The sequence below is a fragment of the Monodon monoceros genome, unplaced genomic scaffold, assembly GCF_005190385.1.
Source record: "Monodon monoceros isolate NGI ecotype Baffin Bay Population unplaced genomic scaffold, NGI_Narwhal_1 Super_Scaffold_10, whole genome shotgun sequence".
Classification (NCBI taxonomy): Eukaryota; Metazoa; Chordata; class Mammalia; order Artiodactyla; family Monodontidae; genus Monodon; species Monodon monoceros.
In genome coordinates, this window is record NW_021703766.1 from 48927596 (window position 1) to 48951558 (window position 23963).

Here is a 23963-nt window from a genome sequence, read left to right on the forward strand (position 1 = left end):
AGGGTATATAACTTTTCAGTTTTTTAAAGGAGTAAACTTAAAAAAATTTTTTTGTTTGTTTTCATGAAAAAAATTTTTTTTTAAGTAGAAAAATGTTTGAGAAGCTCTGCCTGGAGCTGGCGGTAAGATCCGAGGAGTGTACCCAGGGCCCTCTCAGTATGCCAGCTGCTGCGGTCACCATTACTACTAATTGTTACGTAGGCCCTGGTGCTGTGGGGTTCCTGGGGTCCAGGCTGCAAAGAACCCTCCCACACTGAGGTCCCAGCATCAGGTCATCCTGAGGTCCACGTGGGGCTCTGCCACCTACTGTGTGGGTAATGACAGTTCATTTTGAGGCTCCTCTGTAAAGGGGAGATGATGACCATACACCAGCCCTGCTGCCTCTTAACACCACACTCCCTTCCACTGTTCTGGTCCAGGCTCTGTCCCAGCTCTGACCAATGTCCCCTTCTTGACCTCCCTGTTCAGGGACCCTCCATCCCTCCCATCAGTCTGTGTATTCCTTTCAAAGCGCCTATCACAACTGGGAATGATCCTGTCATCCAGCCAGTTGTTTGTACTCCGTCTCCGCACTGGGCTGTGAGCCCCACGAGGGTGGGACCGGGGCTGTCACAGTCATGGCTGTGTCCCTAGCGCTGTCCAGAACCAGGCCAGGCACACAGATGATGCTCAGTACGTCTCGTTGACTGCGTCAATGGGTCCCCGCGCCAGCTTCCTCCCCATCTGCCAGCCCCGGCCTCACCCCCTGCAACTGTTCTCCACGGAGTAATCAGGAGCTGGTTAAAAGACAACAAAACCCCAAAAAACTACCATTCTTTTCACTAACAAAAGTAATGCACTGCATGAAAATCAAGTACTCAGACTATAAAATTAAAAGCCAGGAATTCCCTGGCGGTCCAGTGGTTAGGACTCTGCACTTTCACTGCTGAGGGCGTGGGTTCAATCCCTGGTCGGGGAGCTAAGATCCCACATGCCACCTGGTCCCGATCCCTCAAAAATACCTCTAAATCTTGCCCTAATAGGCCTCTTTGTCTCCTAGCGTCCTCTCCTTGACATCTGATAATAAGCATACGTTGCTCATCTCTATTTCTGAGTTTTCCAATTGGAAATTTGCTTGTATTTATATAACTATTTCCTGTTGGTCCCCTGGCCCCACCATAAAAGATGAGCACTTCTTCCCCGTGCAGCCTGTCTTTCCCTGGGCCCTCCGCTCCCCATTCCTACGAGTGGTTTGTATATTTCTTATTCTTGTATTTACACTCTTTTCACCATTTCCCTCAGCTCCCAACGTGGTCAGGGAGGAAGCGAGCAGCCCCTCTTCCCCTCTCCACCCTCCACATCTCCCTCGGCCAGACCATCCTTTCACATGATCACGATTTAACATACAGGCTGTTCGGTGGCTATAATACGGCCCCTTGTCCTCTGTGCGTCAGCCAAGTCAGAAAAATGAAAATAAATGGCGCACACAAGGCGACAGTCGTGGAAACACTGTTCAGTGGGATGTGACTAAGCTAGAAAGGAGCCCCTGTGATGGGATGGGCTGTGTTAGGGCGGGGCCACCTGGAGGAAGCACCTGGGCGCCTTGATGCGTCCTCAGGATCAAGGTCAGACAGCTTCTCTACCCTTACCCCACAGAGCACATGTCAGTTTGCTCTCAGCTGGACGGTGATTTTCTAGGATGACGTGATCTTCCCTCACATGACAGTTCTCAAACTGCAGATCCTGTCCCGTGAGTCCCTATCTAATGAGATCAATGTGGTGGCACAAACCAGCATTAAATATATAATCAAGAATATAATTGTTAGGGAACTGCTGACTGAAACCGCCAGCCCTGGCCAGGCACGATGATAACCACTTGCATGAGTTGTCTCTCAACAGGAGGTTCTGATAAAGAATGAGGTGCCGGGCTCCCCTGGTGGCGCGGTGGTTGAGAGTCCGCCTGCCGATGCAGGGGGCGCGGGTTCGTGCCCCGGTCCGGGAGGATCCCACATGCCGCGGAGCGGCTGGGCCCGTGAGCCATGGCCGCTGAGCCTGCACGTCTGGAGCCTGTTGCTCTGCAACGGGAGAGGCCACAGCAGTGAGAGGCCCACGTGCCGCAAAAAAAAAAAAAGAATGAGGTGCTGCCACCGAAAACTGGGAGAATTCAGGAGGGGCTGAAAGGAGGGAGGACACGCCAGCCCACCGTATGTCTTCTACAACTAACCCAGGAGGGGTCAAAAGGAAGAGGGAGGACACAATATGTCCCGCCAACCTCCCAGAATCCTCCTCACTGAAATCCATCTTGGCTGAGAGATGTGTGCCACCAGGAAGGACCCTGAGTCAAAGTGATTAGCCAGAGACAACCCGGAAACTAACCCCATCACCATATAACCTGAGACTGCGAGCCATGTGGCGGAGCAGCTCTCCTGGGTTCCCTTACCCTGCCGCTCTCCGCCCAGGCACCCCTTCCCAATAAAGCCTTTTGCTTTGTCAGCACGTGTGTCTCCTTGGACAATTCATTTCCAAATGTTAGACAAGAGCCCACTCTCAGGCCCTGGAAGGGGTCCCCCTTCCTGCAACATAACAGAAAATATTCGATGGACTTTGAGGGCATTACGCTAAGTGAAGTAAGTCAGAGAAAGAGAAATACCATATGATCTCACTTATATGTGGAATTTAAAAAACAACAACAGGGACTTCCCTGGTGGCTCAGTGGTTAAGAATCCGCCTGCCAATGCAGGGCTCGAGCCCTGATCCAGGAAGATCCCACATGCCGCGGAGCAACTAAGCCTGTGTGCCACAACTACTGAGCCCGTGAGCCACAACTACTGAAGCTCCCGTGTCTAGAGCCCGTGCTCCGCAACAAGAGAAGCCACCGCAATGAGAAGCCCGCGCACTGCAACAAAGAGTAGCCCCTGCTCGCCACAACTAGAGAAAGCCCGCACGCACCAACGAAGACCCAACGCAGCCAAAAATAAATAAGTAAATAAATAAATTTATAAAAACAACAACAAGCCAAGCTCACAGATACAACAACAACAAAAAGAAAATTAAACATCAACGCCAATCTTAAGCACTCAAGGAAAGTACCGTTTCACAAAACTTTTGGTCTTGTTTTGTATGTGACTGGAACATGGTCAAAAGGTTGAAAGCCACTGTCCTAAGTTTTGGTTGGAATTCCGCTGAGTCTACACATCATTTTCAGGACAGTGACATCTTCTCAGCATTGAGTCTTTCAATCCACGAATGTGGTATCTCTCCCCACTTAGCCTCTCATTTTCTCTGCAAGTCTTACACCTCTTTGGTTTTACTTATTACTAGGTAATGATATTTTTTGCCGTTATTCTTTATGGTATTTTTTTTTTTTTTTTTTGGCTGTGCCGCCGGCTTGCAGGATCTTAGTTCCCCTACCAGGGATCGAACCCGTGCCCCCTGCAAAGTGCAGAGTCCTAACCACTGGACCGCCAGGGAATTCCCTGTCATGGTATTTTAAATTTCATTTTCAATTTGGTTGGGGCTGGTATATAGAAATACAGTTGAGTTACGTAAATGACTTTCTTTCCAGTGACCTCCCTAAATCCATTCTTTTTTTTCCTTTTTAGTGAAATATAACGTATACAAAGTACACAAATGTTAATTGTAGAGCTGGATAATTTTTTAATATGTAGGCATCACCTAGATCAAGATCTAGAACATTCCCACACTCCAAATGGCTCCCACTTTCAAGCCCTCTTCCAGTCAATACCCCTAATGTCACTATTCTGACCTCTTATGATAGATGATATGTTCTCTTTAAATCCTATTCTGTCTTCTTCGTGATAGATCATTCGTTCTCTTTCTGGTGTGACTTCTTTTGTTCAGCAGTATGTCTGTGAGATCCACTGTGTTGCCATGTGGTTCAGTTCATCCACTGTATAGATGGACCAGTTCATTCATCCATACCCCACTGAGGGACATTTAGGGAGCCTAGAGTAGAAAGCTTTCCCAGGAGTGAAACTGCTGAATCACAGGGCATTGCATCATCCAGACAATCGCAATAAACATCTTAACGAGTTTTTTTGTTGTTGGGAACAAGTTGATCCTAAAATTTACAGGAAATGCAGAGGTCCTAAGAATAGAAAAGTTTAAAGAAGAACAAAGTTTGAAGATTTACACTATCAGATTTCAAGACAAAGTAATTAAGATCATATTGGTAGGAGGATGGACAAATAGAAGACTGGGAAAGAACAGACTGTCCAAAACTAGACCCACACATATCTGATTGCTTTTCAAATGCTAGACCAACCTTGTAGTCTTGGAATAAATCCCACTGGGTCATAATTTATTATCTTTCTAATGTAATGCTGGATTCTAGTTGCCAATATTTTTGTTTAGGATATCTGAATCCATGTTCAGAAGAGATCTTGGCCTAAAATTTTCCTTTCTTGTAATGACTTTGTTAGGTTGTTGTATCAGTATTCTACTGGACTCATAAAATGAATAAGGAAGTGTTCCACTTCCTCTATTATTTAGAAGAATTTGGGTAATGACATTATTTCTTTCTTAAATGTTTGGAAGAATTTACCAGTGAAGCCGTCTGAGCCTGTGGTTTTCTTTATGGGAAGGTTTTAAATTATAGATTCAATGTCTCTAACAGATATAGGGCTATTCAGATTCTCTATTTTTTCTTGTGTCAATATTGTTAATTGTGTTTTTCAAGGAAATGGTCCATTTCCTCTACATTGCCAAATTTTTTGGCTGAAATTGATAATATCCTCTTGTTATCCTAGAATTAGGACGAATTAATGAATTAATGTGTCATTTTTTCATCCCTTTTAATGGAAATTTGTGTTTTTCCCCTTGAGTAGTAGTAATCTTTTCAAAGAACCATCTTTTGACTTTGTTGATTTCCTCTACTAAATGCCTGCTAACTCCTAGTTGTTCTTCAAGGTGCGTCTCAGGGATTTCCTTCTTCAGGACTAGGTCAGATGACCACTCTGGGTATCCTCAGCTCCCTGGGCTCCGACATCCCAACCCTGATCAGTCTTGGGTGTCACTGGTGACAGATCTGTCTACCCCACTGGATCATGCGCTCTGCAAGGGCTGGGCCCGGGCCCGTTCTGCTCTCCCTTCCATCTCACACCTAAATTCACCTCTGCCTGGGATACCATTCCCCCACTCCTCTTTTCCCACTGTGCCCCAATTCATCTTTTAGGTCTCGCCTGGAGTGTCCCTTCCTCTAGGAAGCCCTCTCTGATACCTAGGCTGCGTCAGACACGTCCTCTAGGTTCCCAAAGCTCCCTGGGCTTCCTTCATCATGATGCTGTTTATTCTAGGTTGAATTTTTAAAAAAGAATATGGAGGCAGAACTCCTTGCTTCTAAAATGGATATAGAAATATGTTTCACCCAGCCTTGTTTGACCTTTCACCAAAAAGGCTGGTTTCACTGTTTTTAATATCCTTGAGGCCTCTGGCCTCTCCCTGCTTCAAGGGAACTCTTTCATCATTGCCTGGAGGCTAGACGGTAGCTCCTTAAGGGCAGGTTCCCAGAAATGCCCAGCCCAGCACCTGGCATCGAGAAGGCACTCGAGGAATGTTTAACGAGTGGATGAACGGCTCATCTTTCCTTCAGGTTTCCTCAAATTTACTGTATTTAGTCACGATAAGCACCCACATTTTGTCAAAACGTCGTCTGTTTCGAAGTTTATATCTTAACTGAAGTTTGATGTTTACTCTATCTCTGAGGAGTCGAGAATGCTGCTCCTCCCAAGGGGGAGAGAATTTAACAGGTTGCTTTAGCCAAGGAAAAGGCAGGACTCACCTAACCTGTTTATCTGCCCTTAGCCACCCTGCTGAAACTTCTAACCTCATACCACGTGGCACACTGCTACCTTCACTTCTACTTTTTTTTGAAGTATGTCGATTTACAATTTTGTGTTAGTTTCAGGTGGACAGCATAGTGATAGATTATACTCCATTATAGTTTATTACATGATAATGTGTATAATTCCCTGTGCTATACAGTACATCCTTATTGCTTACCTATTTTATATATAGTTTGTATCTGTTAATTCCATACCCCTAATTTGTCCCTTCCCACTTCCCTCTCCCCTTTGGTAACCACAGTTTGTTTTCTATATCTGTGTGTCTGTTTCTGCTTTGCATGTACACTCGTTTGTATTATTTTTTAGATTCTGCATATAGGTGATATCTATTGTATTTATCTTTCTGACTTATTTCAGTAAGCATAATATTCTCTAGGTTCATCCATGGAGCTGCAAACGGCACTACTTCATTATTTTTCATGGCCAGGTAATATTCCATTATACATATATACACACACATACATATATATCTCACATCTTTTTAATCCAGCTGAGGTAGGAGATAGATGAGGCCCCAGGCTGAACAGCTCCAAGCATCTCCTGGTGATACTTTGAGATAAGATACCATCATGAGTATTGGGCCTTGCCTGGGTAAACGCCAAAGCCACTACATTCTTCTCATGCTTGTGGTGAAGGGGATTTCCTGGCCTGACACATGCACAGAGAAGGTCCTCAGTCTAGGGGAGGGAAAATGGGAGGGAGGAGGCACCAGCTCAGGATTTGTCCTGCCAGCCTCCCAGAAACCTTCACACTGGAATCCACCTTCACTGAGAGATGCGCATGCACACCGGGAAGGATGCTGAGTCAGACCAAATATGGACACAGGCGAGATGATTGGCCAGAGGCGACCCGGAAGACTACCCCGATAATTAAGCAACTTAAATCCTTCCTGTTGGCACGCAACTCACTCCAAGTTCACCCGTGTGTTCTTCCACACGTACTTTGCTTGTATTAAATGCTTTATCTGTTTCACAATCTTGGTCTCTTTGCTGAATTCCTTCTTCAAAGAAGACAAGGACTGAGGTCCCTCTTCTTCCCAGAAGAATCACAACCGTCTGTTGATGGGCACTTGGGTTGCTTCCACTTGTCTTGGCTATTGTAAATAGTGCTGCTATGAACACTGGAGTGCATGTATCTTTCCAAATTAGTGTTTTCGTTTTTTCCAGATATGTGCCTAGGAGTAGAATTGCTGGATCATTTATAGCTCTATTTTTAATTTTTTAAGGAACTTTCATACTGTTTTATTCCCACAACAGTGTAAAAGTGTTCCCTTTTCTCCACATCATCTCCAATACTTGTTATTTATAAATTTTTTAATGATAGCCATTCTGGGGACTTCCCTGTTGGTGCAGTGGTTAAGAACCCGCCTGCCAATGCAGGGGACATGGGTTCGATCCCTGGACTGTGAAGATCTCACATGCTGTGGAGCAACTAAGCCTGTGCACCACAACTACTGAGCCTGCGCTCTAGAGCCCACGAGCCACAACTACTGAGCCCGTGTGCTTACAACTACGGAAGCCCGCGCGCCTAGAGCTTGTGCTTTGCAACAAGAGAAGCCATGGCAATGAGGAGCACGTGCACTGCAATGATGAGCAGCCCTTGCTTGCAGCAACTAGAGAAAGCCCGAAACGAAAGACCAATGCAGCCAAACATAAATAAATAAAATAAATTTATATATAAAAAAATGATAGCCATTCTGACAGGTGATACTTCATTGTGGTTCTGATTTGCATTTCTCTAATAATTACTGATGCTGAGCATCTTTTCATGTGCCTGTTAACCATTTGTATGCCTTCTTTGGAAAAATGTATATTCAAGCCTTCTGCCCATTTTTTGATTGGATTGGGCTTTTTTAAAAAAAATATTGAGTTGTATGAGCCATTTATATATTTTGGATATTAACCCCTTGTCGGTTGCATTGTTTGCAAATACCTTCTCCCATTCCATAGGTTGTCTTTTGGTTTTGTCAGTGTTTTCTTTTGCTGAGCAAAAGCTTTTAAGTTTAATTAGACCCCATTTATTTACTTTTGCCTTTATTTTATTTTTTAAAAATTTCTTTGTTTTATTCATTTATTTATCTTTGGCTGCGTTGGTTCTTCATTGCCGTGCGCGGGCTTTCTCTAGTTGTGGCGAGCGGGGGCTACTCTTCGTTGCGGTGCGTGGGCTTCTCATTGCGGTGGCCTCTCTTGTTGCAGAGCACGGGCTCTAGGAGTGCAGGCTTCAGTAGTTGTGGCATGCAGGCTCAGCAGTTGTGGTTCATGGGCTCTAGAGCACAGGCTCAGTAGTTGTGGCACATGGGCTTAGTTGCTCCACAGCTTGTGGGATCTTCCTGGGCCAGGGATTGAACCCGTGTTCCCTGCATTGGCAGGTGGATTCTTAACCACTGCACCACCAGGGAAGTCCTACTTTTGCTTTTATTTCTTTTGCCTTGGGAGACTGGTCCAAGAAAATGTTGTTATGATTTATGTCAAAGAGTGTATCTTCTAGGGGTTTTATGGTTTCAGGTGTTACACTTAGGTCTTGAAACCATTTTGAATTTATTTTTGTATATGGTGTGAGGAAATGTTCTAATCTGACTGTTCTACATGTGGCTGTCCAGTTTTCCCAGCACCACTTGTTGAAGAGACTGTTTTGCTCTCCATTGTATATTCTTGCCTCCTTTGTCTTCAATTAATTGACCGTAGGTGCGTGGGTCTGCTACCTTCACTTCTGCCTGTGCACTTGAGGAGGAGACACTGAGTCCAAGTTGGGCCATTTGGCGGCGGGCAAGGGAGTATTCTTCTCTAAGCCTTCATTCATCTTCAAAATAAGGACCCTCCCTCCTACAGGATAGTACTGCTGAAAAGACTAAATGAGTTCATGCAAAAACTTTTCACTCAGGGCCAGGCTTAACAAACGGCAGCACGGCCTGTGGAGTCATACAGACCTGGACTCAAATCTTGGCTCTGTCACTTCCTGGATATGCAAGCTGTACCTCAGTTTCCCCATCAGTCAACTGGGGATACCCAACTGGCAGGATTGGGAGAATGGCAATGAAAGACTAAAAGAGAAATTGCTCAATTTAATAAATGTTAGCATCCTCTTCCTGACTCCTGTGCACAGTTCGATTCCTGGAAATATGTCCTACCAAGTGGTCTGAGCTCTATGCCCTAGGGGTACATAGAATAGTTTTCAGCCTCCTCACGGGTGTCTGTATCTCCAGCCTCATTCCCTTTGATCCATCCTCCATACCACAGAGTATCCCAACTCAGATATCCTCTCCTCCCTGAGGCCCCGGCTCCTGGGCAACCCCGCCCTAGCTTTTTTTTTTTTTGCGGTACGGGCCTCTCACTGTTGCGGCCTCTCCCGTTGCGGAGCACAGGCTCCGGACGCGCAGGCTCAGCGGCCATGGCTCACGGGCCCAGCCGCTCCGCAGCATGTGGGATCCTCCCGGACTGGAGCACGAACCCGCGTCCCCTGCATCGGCAGGCGGACCCTCAACCACTGCGCCACCAGGGAAGCCCCCCACCCTAGCTCTGACCACTCTGGGCCATCGCTGTGTGGTGACAAGTCTATCCCCCCACCTGGACTATGAGCCCCATGAAGGCAGGATCTGGGCTGAGCTGGTCGCTGCAGTGTCCCCAGCCCTGGATGGGGCACAGAACAGGTACTCAGTGACAGGGCTGATCTGTGGAAGTCCCCGGGAGGGAGCCGTGGACCCCTGGCGTGGCTCCCTCTCACCTGGCTCTACGCATCACCACACTCAAACATTCGTCATCTGCCTCATTGTGATGTTCACTTTACTGTGGGGTTTGCTTTATGTGGTGGCCTCGGAACAGAACTGGCCATATTTCTGAGGTCTGTGTATATTTGAAAGTGTCTTCCTGCACGTGGGAATGCATTTGGCTGGAATGTATCTGTTTCCTCAGGAAACTGTGCTCCTAAACAAGGACAAGGGCCGGCGGGGGTTGTGGGGGGAGAGAGGCCAGGCGCCTCGGGAGTTTAAGGACATGAGACAGGACCAAGGGCCTCTCCCCCAATACTGGAAACACGCCTTCATGCACACAATGGCTGCTTCCTTGTAAAATAAAGGGAACGGGTTCCTAATATGGGCCATCATTCAAATGTGAGCAGTGAGTCACCCTAACTACACTACCTATTACATACCTACTACTTAGGCAGCCCGGGATGATGAAAGGGCCGTGACAGAGGTGCTAAATACTGAACTGCTAAATGCGTTAGCTGTGGGGAGGGGAGTGCTTTTTAAAACATGGGAGGGGGAGAATAAAAGCACTAAAACCTTACCTTCCATAATAAGAAGTCAACAGGTAATAAAAAATGGGGAAACAGGGACTTCCCTGGTGGTCCAGTGGTTAAGACTCCACGCTTCCACTGCAGGGGGCGTGGGTTTGAGCCCTGGTCAGGGAACTAAGATCCTGCATGCCGTGCAGCGTGGCCAAAAAAATAAAATAAAATTTAAAAATGGGGAAACAATCTTTAGAAATATGGTGGTAAATACCAAAAAACAGCTAAAACATTTAAACTGTTTACCTGTGGGGAATAGGAATTGAAGTGGAAAAGGTTCGGTTTTCTTCTTCTTATCATAAATCATAGATATATTTGACTTTAAACTAAGTACTCATACTCCTTTGACAATGTTAGTAATTAATGTAATTTTTAAAACACAAATACATTTAGAAGACTTGTCCAAGCCAAATATTCCACCCAAAAGCCACAGAATAGACATTCTTCTCAAGTGCACATGGAATGTTCTCTGGTATAGATTATAAGTTAGGCCACAAAACAAGCCTTAACAAATTTAAGAAGACTGAAATCATGTCAAGCATCTTTTCCGACCCCACTGATATGAAGCTAGAAATCAATTATAAGAAAACTAGAAAATTCACAAATACGTGGACATTAAACACCATGTATTGCCCAACCAATGGGTCAATGAAGAGATCAGAAGAGAAATTTTAAAAAATAGTATGAGATGAATGAAAATGAAATAACAACATACCAAACCTCATGGGATGCGGCAAAAGCAGTTCTAAGAGGGAAGTTCATCATGATAAACACCTACCTCAAGAAACAAAAAAAATCTCAAATAAACAATCTAACTTCCAGAAAAAGGACAAATGAAGCCCAAAGTTAGTAGAAGGAAGGAAATAACAAAGATCAGAGTAGAAATAAATCAAATAGAAACTAAAAAGACAATATAAAAGGTCAATGAAACCAAGAGCTGGTTCTTTGAAAATATAAACAAAATTGATAAACCTTTAGCTAGACTCACCAACAACAAAAAAAGAGAGAGGAATCAAATAAAATCAGAAATGAAGGAGGAGGGGCTTCCCTGGTGGCACAGTAGTTAAGAATCCACCTGCCAATGCAGGAGGCAGGGGTTTGAGCCCTGGTCCAGGAAGATCCCACATGCCGCGGAGCAGCTAGGCCCATGCGCCACAACCACTGAGCCTGCGCTCTAGAGCTCATGAGCCACAACTACTGGAGCCTGTGCGCCTAGAGCCCATGCTCTGCAATAAGAGGAGCCACCGCAATGAGAAGCCGCAACAAAGAGTAGCCCCTGCTCACCACAACTAGAGAAAGCCCGCGCAAAGCAACAAAGACCCAATGCAGCCAAAAATAAATAAATAAATAAATTTATTTTTAAAAAGAGTTAGTGCTGGGATTCAGGGGTTCCAAGGCTGGAGGCCCAGCGACACTCCCTGTACAAGCCTCAGTTTCCTCCTTTATAAAAAGGTTTAATAATAATCCTTACCCATAGGGTGTGTGACATCCATCAAGAAGGTTTCCACACAGGGCATCCATTGTCATTGTTATAATTAGCCCTGGGCTGGGGCTGCTGAATCTCAAAATTGAAAAGCTGTCACCTGGTGTGGTACAGGGGAGCTGACAGAAAATACAGTGGGGTGTGCTCCTCCGGGCCTGGGAGAGGAGGTCACCGTTAGCAATGCCCAGCAGGTCCTCTTTCCTCCTGCGAATGCCAAGACCACAGGATTGGAGACACGCCAGGCCTGGATCCAATCTCCACATCCTCCGTGAACCCCCTTTTCCCTCACTGCAGAATGACTGGTAAAAACAGCCCCCAAGAAGAAGGGACAGTTCTTCCTACAGTAGATTTCCAATTAATAAATGGAGAAGGAAAGAGGGAAAGAGAAAATCAACACTGGACAAATACCACAATAATAACTGTTGCAGATAAGATCCACAGATGATGCTAAAATTAGTGGGCATATAAAGCAGAAACTAACACACCACTGTAAAGCAATTATACTCCAATAAAGACGTTAATAAAATAAAATAAAATAAATCAGTGGGCAGAAGTTTGAGGAGCAACAGCCTATCTGTATAGTCTCAAAATGTCTTCCCCAAGAGATTTATTTCATTTTATGTTTTATTGAGGTATAATTAACATACAGCATTACATTAGTTTCAGGTGTACAACCTAACGATTTGGTATTTGTATACGTTTCAAAATTAGATGAACTGCAAAGGGAAAGATACTAAGTTTATACTGGACAAGCTTAGCAGACACCACCTCGACCACGTGACCAAGGTCAATATGACCACAAATCAGACAGGCTGATATCATGAACCCCCTGATGTGGTGCACGGAGAAGCACACAACGTTGGTTCTGCGGTATGTTTGCCAACAATGTGGAACTTCTTTCCACTCATGAGAAAGCATCAGACAAACTCAGACCAAAGGACAGCCTACAAAATTAACTAACCAGTATTCTTCAAAAGGGTCAAGGTCAGGCTTCCCTGCTGGCGCAGTGGTTAGGAGTCCGCGGGCCAATGCACGGGACACGGGTTCAAGCCCTGGTCTGGGAAGATCCCACATGCTGCGGAGCAATTAAGCCCATGCGCCACACCTACTGAAGCCCGCGTGGCTAGAGCCAGCGCTCTGCAGCAAGAGAAGCCCACGCACCGCAACAAAGAGTAGTCCCCACTCACCGCAGCTAAAGAAAGCCCGCGCGCAGCAATGAAGTCCCAACGCAGCCAAAAACAAATAAAGAAATTTATTTAAAAAAAAAAAAGGGTCAAGGTCATGAAAGACAAAGACAGACCGAGAAACTATCATAGGTTAAAGGGGACTACAGAGACATGACAACTAATTCAGGATACAGGATGAGATCCTGGGACAGAATAGGGACTTTGGTGGAAGAACTGGTGAAATGCGAATGACGTGCGTGGTTATGTTACCAGCACTGCACTCATGTTCATTCCCTGGGATTGCTCCCTGTACTGTGTTTACATAAGATGCTATCATGGAAGGAAGCTGAGGGAAAGGTCTACAGAAGCTCTGTACCATTTTTACCACTTTTCTGTAAATCTACACTGAGCTCAAAGTAAAAAGGTAAAAAAAGAAATAGCCTCCAGGTGGCAAGACTGGGAGGAAACGGACCCTCGCGAACATTCGTGGCTGCCAGTGGAAATCTTCTGCACACCCCTGAGTCAGCAATTCTGCTTCTGGGGATGGATGAGAGATTTCAGTCACGCAGGTGTGAAAGGCGTGCCTGCCACGTTAGTCCTGCAGCATCGTTTATGACAACAATAAAAACGCCAGGAAAGACCCTACAGGACTATCTACGGTCTCATAAATTAAAAGTTTTTCATGTGCTGATAGATAATTCTCTCCAGGATAGCATGTAACATGGTCAGTGAAAAGCAGTGAGGACCAGCACAGTGTATACTGTTTGCTGTATTCGTGGAAAAAAAAAAGGGCGGGGGGGCGGGGCGCGCTGCATACCGCAGCTGCTTGGAAATGCGTCGCTGTTTTTTGTTTTTTCTGGAAAATACTCAAGATAACAGTGGTTGCCTCTGTGGAGGAGAACAGGGTGCCTGGGGAACAGAAGTAGAGGGAGAATTTCTCCTACATACTCTTGTGAACCTGAAACCATGTGAACTTAAAAACAAAACCAAAAATGAGACAGATAATTAAAAATTTTTTTCCAAAAAATTCAACAAATAATCCTGGACCCAGGATCTGTGGTCAAACCTGTTTAGATGAAATACTCTGCTCTTCCCTCAAGCCCCACTAAGATGGCATTCAGGTAGGAAGAAGCCAGAAGCCACAAGAACAGAGGGAAGAGGGAGGGGTGGCCTGGAGGGGAGCAAGCCAGGGCAGGCCCAGAGGCCGGAAGCAGATGGCTGAGAGGCAACTGACAGAGCCAGCAGGAAGGAGACCTAGGCACCCATGGGCGGGTGTGTCTGGGGGGGGACAGGGTGCAGGCAGCTGAACTAGGACAAACTAGGATGGCATGCACCAGTCCCTCTGAGAGCGGGTATAAGCTGAGGATATCCAGAACTCCTCCCCAACCTGACAGGGAGCTGCAGAGGGTGAACCAGGGGGACTCCAAGAACAGCCCAGGGGGCGGGCGCCATGCGGGAAACACGCCTGACCCTCTTGCCTGGGGCTGGTGGCCAATGCACAGAGGTCAAGAGTCAACCCCAGCGGCCCTAGGTGGAGTTGATGACAGTGAGGTCACACCTTCCACTGAGGTACAGAAAGGGGCTCTGCTCAGCTGTGACCTCGGTAATCCAGGGAGATGGGAAAGATCTAGGCCAAGGACATCCCCGTGGCTCCCAGGCCCCCTCTCCTCTCTTCAGGAACACAGAGACCCCTCCTCTCTCTCCCTCTAAAGCCCTGGTGAAGTGGGTATCTGCCCAGCAGCCACTTCTCTTTTTCTGGAAACCTCCCCTGACTCTCCTTTGAGGAGGGCCCTCCCCTCAATGTTCCCTCATGTTGTTCAGGTAAAACCGATCCTACCCTCATGTTTAGATGCTGGCATTTAGCCCTGGGATTTTTCCTGGAATTTCAGGAACGAGGCCCTCTCCTTCTTCTGGTGTTGCTTAGTGAGTGGGCTGTGAACCTGGAGCTACTGAGGCCATCTGATCCCCAAAGGGAGAGACTACCTGAGAAAGAAAGACAGCACAGAGAAACACAGGGCCCAGGGATCGGACTGTGCCTTCCAGGAATTGTCTGAGTTCCTGAATCTAGCTGAGGCTGAAGCTATATACTTCCGGAGCTTTTATGCATCTGACCATTAGCTTAGAATTCTGTCACTTGTAAAGAGTTGAGGGAGGAGTTCAGAGTGAGGTCATCACCCCTTCTTGACAAATATTGAGAGACAGGAGTTTCAAGGAGCACTGAGGGAGAAATTCCTAGAAGAAGTGTGTACCCATGAATGTGTATATACAACAGGACGCCAACATCACAGAAAAGAGGCTAGATAGGTCTCCTGCACTGAACAGGTGTTACTTTTATAAGCAGAAATCAACTTTCTTTGAAAAATAATACAGCAAATTAATTCCTCGCTGTCCTTGATTTTTTTTTTTAAAGATAATATATTTAATCAAACCTTAATTTTTATTATTTATTTTTTGCGGTACGCGGGCCTCTCACCGCTGTGGCCTCTCCCGTTGCGGAGCACAGGCTCCAGACGCGCAGGCTCAGCGGCCGTGGCTCACGGGCCCAGCCGCTCCGCGGCATGTGGGATCTTCCCGGACCAGGGCACGAACCCGTGTCCCCTGCATCGGCAGGAGGACTCTCAACCACTGCGCCACCAGGGAAGCCCTGTTCTTGATTTCTTTTGTCATCATGACATATTGTCCCTGCTGCCTTCAGAATCAAGTCCAAATGTATTAACATGGCCCTGTGTGGTCTGTCCTTGGATGGCCATCCAGTCTCTCTTCTTGCCACTTTCAGCCCCACCGTCTACATTTCAGCCCCACCAGCCTCTTCTGATTCCCCTCGTTCACACCTTGACCCTTGCACATGCTGTTGCCTGTGCCTCTGTCTTTCCACTTTGGCTCACTTCTCCTTGAGCTCTGCTATATCCCCTTCTCCCAAAAGCCCTCCCCAAACCCACAGACTGGCTAGGCTCCCCTCCAGGCTTTCCCAGCCCAGCACTGACCCACTGACCTCTCTGGATCGTCTGGAGAAGGGCCTGTCTCCCCTCTGAATTGTGAGACCCATGAGGGCAGGGCTGTGTCCCCACCGCTGCTCAGCACAGGACCCAGCACAGAGAAGATTCTGGGGAGTCCTGGATGCATGGATGAGATAGGGATGAATAAAACAAGGCAGGGACAGGGTTTGTTTCAGCCCTGTGTCCCCAGCACTCAAGCACAGGTATAGAGAAGATACTCATAGGAGATATGTTGAAAGAATGAGACCAAAAGTGAAAAGTCTGAGGTATAAAAACGTATCAGCTTGGTGATAAAAAGACGCTTTATTCAATCAGTGCTGTTGGGACAACTGGACAACTAGGAAAAAAATAAGATGGATCCGGAGTGGGTTGAGGTATCGGTGGGAGAGTCGGGTGGCAGAAGAAGCCGTTACGGGGACTGGAGCTGTGGATTAAGCCTGAACAAGATGACAACTTCCCAGGACTTCCCTGGTGGTCCAGTGGTTAAGACTCCACGCTCCCAAGGCAGGGCACACGGGTTCGATCCTTGGTCAGGGAACTAAGAGCCTGTATGCTTTGTGGTATGGCCAAATAAAATAAAATTTAAAAAAAAAAGAATATTTAAAAGATGACAACTTCCCAAAAGCACTGAGATTTCGTGGCAGAGCCCATGGGGAAAAAGCCAGTGGGAAGCCTAGCCGGCGCTGGCAAAGTCCTGGGCAAGAAGCTGGAGGAAAGGGGCTTTGACAAGGCCCATGTGGTTCTTGGCTAGTTTCTGGTGCTAAAGAAAGATGAAGACCTCTTCCGGGAATGGCTGAAGGACACACGCGGCCGGGACTGCTTCAGGTGCCTGGGGGAGTGGTGCGACGCCTTCCTGTGATGCTCTCTGGGGAGCCCTGATCCCGAGCCCCAGCACTGAGTCTCCAGAGTTTGCAGCCAAGTGAGGACTCCTCCCCCATCCTCTCCAAGGGAAAACACTGCTGTGGTGGTGCAGACCTCCCGTGTACTCCAGGGTCTTTTGGGAGATCTCTCCCCTCATCATTTCAACTTGTTTGGAATTCTCAGCCTTGCATGCATCTCCCTTCTCCTTTCCCTGCCAAGTTTTGAGTCAGCTCTTTTTGGTAGAACGGTTACTGCCCTTGTAAAGTTGTTTTTTTTTTTTTTTTTTTTTTCGGTATGCGGGCCTCTCACTGCTGTGGCCTCTCCTGTTGTGGAGCACAGGCTCCGGACGCGCAGGCTCAGCGGCCATGGCTCACGGGCCCAGCCACTCCGCAGCATGTGGGATCTTCCCGGACCAAGACACGAACACGTGTCCCCTGCATCGGCAGGCGGACTCTCAACCACTGCGCCACCAGGGAAGCCCTGCTGGTTGTTTTTATACCTGGGGCAATGCATCACCAAGAAGGGAGAGGCGATTTGCCTTTCTTTTCATACTTCTCCCATAATTTCTTTTCTTGGGAGCAGAACCATCGGAAAGGGAGGGAAGGAAGGAAGGAAAGAAAGGAGGACGGAGGGAGGGAGGGAGGAAAGCCAGCAGATTCCTCAGGCAAGTCAAGTGAAGCTAGAGCTCTGGAAAGGATTCCCTTAAAACTCTCCTTGCAGGAGTGCGGGGAGTTGGGGTGGATTCACGTACAACAGCATGAAGGCTGCCTGCCAAGTGCCACATAGACTGGAATACTGAAGGCAGCATTCTTTGGGAGAGCATAACCCAGAAATAACCTAAACGTCCACCAACAGGGGCCTGGTACGATCACACTAAGTACCAAGTGCTATGGAAAAGAATGTGGGATGAATTTTCAAGGTTCTGTAGTTAAAGAGGAAAAAAACAGAGCACAAAACGAGGTGAGCAGTGCACAACCTTTTATGTGAGTTAACATATGCATACAGCACACCTGGTTATACACAGAACACCTCTGGAGGGCATCTGGGGAGCGGCCTGTGGTGGTTTCCTTTCTAACCTCTGACCTACTCTTCCCATCACCCTCTGCCCCAGCCACACAGGCCTCCTCGCTGTTCCTGGAACCCAGCAGGCATGCTCTAGCCTCAGGGCCTTTGCACTTACTGTACCTTATGCCTGAAACACTACTCTCCAAACATCCATACTTCCTCATTTTACTCAAGTCTCTGTAATCACCTCCTCAGAGAAGGCTTCCTAAATCCACTCTAATAGAGCAAATACCTTCTCCCATTACACCTAATCCTTCTTCTTTCCTGCTTCATTTTTCCCTTAGTACCACCTAACATGTAATATATTTACTTTCTTTTTTCTTTTTTTAAATAAATTTATTTATTTATTTTGGGCTGTGTTGGGTCTTCGTTGCTGTGCGTGGACTTTCTCTAGTTGCAGTGAGCAGGGGCTACTCTTCGTTGCAGTGCGCGGGCTTCTCATTGCAGTGGCTTCTCTTGTTGCGGAGCATGGGCTCTAGGCGTGCGAGCTTCAGTAGATGTGGCACGTGGGCTCAGGAGTTGTGGCACGTGGGTTCTAGAGCACAGGCTCAGCAGTTGTGGCGCATGGGCTTAGCTGCTCCGAGGCATGTGGGATCTTCCTGGACCAGGGCTCGAACCCGTGTCCCCTGCATTGGCAGGCGGATTCTTAACCACTGCACCACCAGGGAAGTCCATTTACTTTCTTATTTACTATCTGTCTCTTATCAGGAGAACTCAACTCTAAAGGGCAGCAGAGACATGGGTCTCTTTTTAAACAGCTGTATCCCCAGTGCTTGGCAAGTAGTAGGCATTTGATAAATCTTTCTTAATGAACAAAGAAAAGAAGGAAGACAGGCAGGCTGATAGGGATAAGAAGGTATGTACTTTTCATCATATTTCCTTTTGTACCACCTGAATTTTTCTACCACACACATTATTACTGACCACGATGGAACTAAATTGGAAATCATAACAGTGAGAAATCTAAAAAGGCCCCAATATTTGGAAACTAAACAACTCACTTCTAAATAACCCAGGGGTCAAAGAAGACATCACAAGAGAAACTAAAAAATATACAGAACTGAATGACAATAAAGACATAATGTGGGACTTCCCTGGTGGCGCAGTGGTAAGAATCTGCCTGCCAATGCAGGAGACATGGGTTCGAGCCCTGGTCCGGGAAGATCCCACATGCCGCGGAGCGACTAAGCCCATGCGCCACAACTACTGAGCCCGCGTGCCACAACTACTGAAGCCCGTGTGCCTAGAGCCCATGCTCCGCAACGAGAAGCCACTGCCATGAGAAGCCCGCGCACTACAACAAAGAGTAGACCCGCTCACAACAACTAGAGAAAGCCCGCACACAGCAACGAAGGCCCAACACAGCTAAAAATAAATAAATAAATAATTTTTTTAAAAAGACACAATGTGTCAAATTTTATGGAACATAACTAAAGTAGTGCTTAGAGGGAAATTTATATTTAAGTGCTTATATTAAGAAAAGAAGAAAGATTGAAAAAGCAATAATCTAAGATTCTATCTAACTAAAAAAAGAGCAAGTTAAACACAAAGTAAATAGAAAAAAATAATAAGGATAAGAGTGGAAATCAACGAAATAGGAAACAGAAAAATAAAAGGAAAATAACACAGCTAAAAGGTGATTCTTTGAAACATACTTTGATAAACCACTAGCAGGATTAGTATTCAAGAATAAAGAAAAAAGCAAACATAAATTATCACTATCAGGAATGACAGAGGAGACATCACTAGAGATGCTACAAATATTACAAGGATACCAAAGGAACATGATGCACAACTTTATCCCAATAAATTCAACAACTTATATGAAGTGACATATATCTTGAAAAACATAATTTATGGAAATTGACACAAGAAGGAACAGAAAATCTGAAGAGTCCTATAACTACTACAGAAATTGTATCAGTTATTAAAAATCTTCCCTTAAAAAAAACTACAAGCCAAGCTGGACATTTACATCAAATATTTAAGGAAGAAATAATTCCAATTTTACACAAAATCTTATAGAAAATAGAAAATGAGGGAACATTCTCCCAATTGTTTTGTGAGGTCAGCCAAACCGTGATATTAAAACCTGAGAAAAACATTACGAGAAAAAAAATTACAGACTATATCACTCATGGCTACAGATACAAAAATGTTTTGGAAAATATTAGCAAATCAAAGTCAGCATATCTTAAAAGGATACTACACCATGACCAAGTGGGGTTTATACAAGAATATAAGATTGGTTTAATATTCTTTAAGAAAAAAATCGATCATTTTAACTCATGATAGTAGTAGAATTATGGTAGCCAACCTCCAAGATAGCCCCCAACAATCCCTGTCTCCTGGTACTTACACCTCTGTATAGTCCCTTCCCACAGTGTACCAGGGTTGGTCTGTATGATCAACACAATGTGATCAGAAGTGGTAGTATGTCAATTCCAAAATTACATTATAAAGACACTGCTTCTTCAGTCTCGGTCACTTTCACTTTTGGATTACTCTCTTTGAGGGAAGCCAGCTGCTAGGTCACGGGTAGCCCTAAGGAGAGGTCCATGTGGAAAGCAACTGAGTCAACAGCCAGTGAAGAACTGAGATCTTCTACCAACAACTAGGTGAGTGAGTCACCTTGGAAGCAGATCCTCCAGCGCCAGGTGAGCCTTCATTCTGACAGACTCTGAGCCAAAGCCACTCGGCCACTCCTAAATGCCTAATTCTCAGGAACTGTGTGAGGTAACAAATGTTTATTTATTATCACACGAAAAAGTACTCAGCATTACCATTCCCCAGGAAAAAAGCAAATGAGTTGCCATTTTACACCAACTGTAATAGCTAAAATTAACCGTGAAAACATTAAATATTGGCAAGGATGCAGAGTAACTGGAACCACTTTGTAAAATTCGTTGGTAGTTTCTTATAAGATTAAACACACCTTTACCATATAACTCAGAAATTTTACTCCGATGTACTGAACCAAGAGAAATAAAAGCATATGTCTACATAAAGACTTGTACAAGAGTGTTCACAGCAGTTTTACTCGTAATAACCAAAAAAACTGGAAACCCAAATGATTAAGAGAATGGATAAACAAAGTGTAGGATATTCATATATGTATTGGAATAAAAGAAAAGAATATGCAATAAAAGAAATGAACCACTGATACATGCAGCAACAAGGAAATATCTCAAAAGCATCTTGTGAACAAAAGCTAGACATAAGGTTCATACTGCATGATTCCATTTGTACGAAGTTTAACAACAGGTAAAACTATAGTGAGAGAAGTCATACAGGATGACAGAACGGGAAAGGAAGGAACTTCTCCCAGGGTGATGGAAATGTTTTATATCTTGAGTGTTGGTTATACGGGCATATGCATTTGTTAATACTCATTAAACTACAGATCTTTATTAAACTTTAGTATTATACTGTATAGATACGGTACTTCAATAAATAATACGCAAAAAATCAAATATTAACAACTCAATGTAAGAGGAGGAGCTTGGGAGCCAGTAGGCTTGATTTCTTGTTCAGTGTTGCCTCAGGGAACTTCCTGGTCTCTGGGCTATTTCCCCACTCATACAACCAGGACGATCATATAATCTCCCTAATAAGGTGGTTCATATATTTTGTTGAGATCACAGAAAGCATAATAAATAAAAACTATTGTCATCAGTTACGAAATTACTATTCAGAGTAAACACAGCTTCGAGCCAGTCCCTGTGCTGGCTGCCCTTTCCTGGATGGGTTCCAGCCAGTTGAAAGCTGGCCCCAACAGTGCTCCAGGTGTTAACAGACTTGCGCTGCTACAAGCAGGGCGGGAGCCTCCTCTGGTGAACCTGGTCCCATCCTCCATGACTGCCCAGAGACAGCAGTGATGTGCAGCCCACCAGTCACCAGAGGAAACATGATTGGTTCCGTCTCTCAGTGCGGGAATCCCATCTCCCGCACTCTGGGTCCAAAGGATTTCGCAGGGGTTAACCCAATCCTTCAGACTGACCAATCAGAGCACTGCATTCCCGGCCCATAGTGACTGGCTCGGGGATGGGGATGTGACCCAAGCTGGACCACTGAGATTCACCCTGGGAAGAAGGACCTCTCTGTGCCCTGGAGTCACTACACAGGTAACTAATACTTTCAAATGTGAGCTCCATGAGAGGAGCGTCTTTTGTGTTGTTAGTCATACCTCCTAGGATAGTTCCTAGCAGACAGCAGGCACTAAATTAAGATTTGTTGAATGAGTCAATTATACAGCCGCTTAATGGACTGAAGCAAGTCCTTGTCCCAGAAAATAATCCCACTTCTACTCCCTGCCCATATCTGGAGACTCTGTACAACTTAACTTAGTACAGAAGGCATCTGTGGGGATTTAAGAGGCACAAGGGTATAGATGATCTTATCTGCAAAGTGGAAATAGAGACACAGATGTAGAGAACAAACGTATGGATACCAAGGGGGAACGGGGGGTGGGATGAATTGGGAGATGGGAATTGACACATATACACTATTGATATTATGTATAAAATAGACAACTCATGAGAACCTACTGTATAGCACAGGGAACTCTACTCAATGCTCTGCGGTGACCTAAATGGGAAGGAAATCCAAAAAAGAGGGGATATATGTATACGTATAGCTGATTCACTTTGCTGTAGAGTAGAAACAAACACAACATTGTAAAGCGACTATACTCCAATAAATAAATAAATAAACATCCAGTATAAAAAAAAAAAAAAGAGGCACAAGGGAAGCAGCTAACGAGGCTAAGAGCTTAGTGCGCTCTAGAGTCGGGTGTTCCTGGATTCAAGTTCTGGCCCTGCTACTTACATGCTGTGTGAGCTTGGGGAAGCTTCTCAACCTCTCCGCACCCCCACTTCCTCTTTTTCAAAATGGGGATCATAAACCCTGGTTGGCAGGGATGTTGGTGCATTCAAGGCTTGTACATGAATTAACTATCTAGTGGGAGATTCAGCATGGCTGCCTGCAGAGACTGGGGATGGGGTTGAGCACGGGGAGTGCAAAGTAAAACCAGACGATCTGGTCCTAGCTCTACCACTCAGCACCTGTGTGCCCTCAGGCAGGTTACCTAACAGCTCTGCTCAGTTTCTTCATCTGTTTAAGTATGTTAGGGATGGCAATCTACCTCACAGGGTGTGGGGAGAATAAATTAATATACAGAAAGACTACAACAACCTTAGTGCTCATTACTATTCATACTACTTTATATCATTCTGTACTGTCTTATTAACTCCATCCTCTCCTGCCATTAGTCTAGAAGCTATATTCATTCACCACCCTGCCCTCCCATATAGCAAGGGATGGTATGTAACTAAATTCTGGCCAATTAGCAGTGAGGGGAGTCCCCTGGGGGCTTCTGGGAGAATATTTTTCTCCTTGAAGAGCTTTCTCTCATTTCCCTAGAACCCCTGTCCCACATATAAATGCGTGCGCGGCGCGCGCGCACACACACACACACACACTTTCTCCCTTTGGACACTGCAGTATAAAGGTACGATGCCTGGAGCTCCAGTAGCCTCTTTGAGGCCTTGAGGGGAGTTACTGCCTGAGCACCAAGATGGTAGAGACAGAAAGAGTCCTCAGGTCCCTAATAACATCACCAAGCCACCAAACAACCACAAAGCCACCTTCCTCCACCAACAATAAACATCCCTTAGACTTAAGATTTGGGTAAGATTTATTGGCTGGGTTTTCGATCAATCACAGATGAGCACAAACTGATTTGTGTCTTGTTCTTTCGTTCACAAGAAGCATATATTACTTTTGTAAATTGAGTAAGTCCCCCCAAAACACTTCAGAGGAAAAAACCCCTAAAACCCCAAAATAAAATTAAAATTTGATTCAGTTTTAAAGAGAAAAGAGATAAAAATGGCAACACACGCAGCACAGAATTCAGCACACACTAGGCCTTCAGTAGAAGGTAGCTGCTGTGGCTGTGTGCTCATCAAAGGCAGGACCGAGGTGGGTCTGGAAGCCGGAAGATCACTGAGGAAAGAGGGGGGAGTGGGGGGCTCTGAAGAAATCACCAGCTATGTGGAGGCTTAGGGGTCTGAGGTGGGGTCAGCTGGAGCCAGGACAGCAGGAACAAAGGAGGAACCAAAAATTAGAAACAAGGGGTAAGACCCTAGTTAGAGACAGAAGCACATCCTGGGAGGCCGAGAACATTGGGGTAAACCAAGGAGTCTCAAGGACAGGTGAACAAAGAAGGGTGAACAAGGTGTTTCTCTGGAGCATAGGAAGAAAATAT

General features: G+C 45.6%; 1 protein-coding gene and 1 pseudogene across 1 annotated transcript in view; one reads left to right on the forward strand and one right to left on the reverse strand.

The window, feature by feature from the left end:
• The window catches only part of OPA3 (outer mitochondrial membrane lipid metabolism regulator OPA3), a 40917-nt gene that overhangs the window by 6786 nt on the left and 10168 nt on the right, over positions 1 to 23963 (reverse strand). The gene's annotated exons all lie outside the window — the stretch shown is intronic.
• On the forward strand, positions 16380 to 18160 carry LOC114907913 (annotated as a pseudogene).